Raw genomic sequence first — 912 nt, forward strand, 5'->3', positions numbered from 1 at the left:
ATCTCTACATTGTTGGATGAGCAAACCCTGAGTCACAGTGATGGATTTCAGTGGATGCGAAGGGAATGCCACAGGCCTCTGCATCAGGAGCCGTGCAGCAGAGTGAGAGCAACCTGCAGTACTGATCTCAGTTATGTCCTTTAAGGGTCCCAGATGTCAGCAGCCTATTGGTTAGGGTTCTTCACTGTGTGTGCATATGTGCACATGTGTGTGTGAGTGGGTGGAGACAGAGAGAGGGAGAGAGAGAGAGAGAGAGAGAGAGAGAGAGAGAGAGAGAGAGAGGGAGACATTGAGTTTGAAGACCTAGCTCGAGGAGGATTTGCAACTGACAAGTCTGAATCTCACAGAGTAGGATGTCAGACTGGATACTCGTGGCAGAAGTGATATGAGATCTTAAATCCATGGGCAGTGTGGAGGCAGAATTTCTTCATCTTGAGGAGGACCCCAGTCTTCTTCTCTGAAGGCTTTCAAGGGACTAGATGAGGCCCACCCACATTGGGGAGAGCATTAGGTATACCCAAAGTCTGCTGATTTAAATTTAAATTCTCATATAAAGAAAACCCTTTGCTATTGTAAACAGTGCTGCAATGAACATTTGTGTGCACGTGTCCTTACAGTAGAACGATTTATAATCCTTTGGATATATACCCAGTAATCAGATTGCTGGGTCAAATGGAATTTCATGGAATATTATGCAGCCATAAAAAACGATGAGTTTGTGTCCTTTGTAGGGACATGAATGAACCTGGAAACCATCATTCTCAGCAAACTGACAGAAGAGCAGAAGATCAAACACCACATGTTCTCACTCACAGGCGGATGTTGAACAATGAGAACACATGGGCACAGGGAAGGGAGTACTACACACCGGGGTCAGTTGGGGGGACATAGGGGAGGGACGGTGGGGGGTGG

Source organism: Sapajus apella, unplaced genomic scaffold (assembly GCF_009761245.1).
Source record: "Sapajus apella isolate SASKATOON/1434 unplaced genomic scaffold, GSC_monkey_1.0 scaffold329, whole genome shotgun sequence".
Taxonomy (NCBI): Eukaryota; Metazoa; Chordata; class Mammalia; order Primates; family Cebidae; genus Sapajus; species Sapajus apella.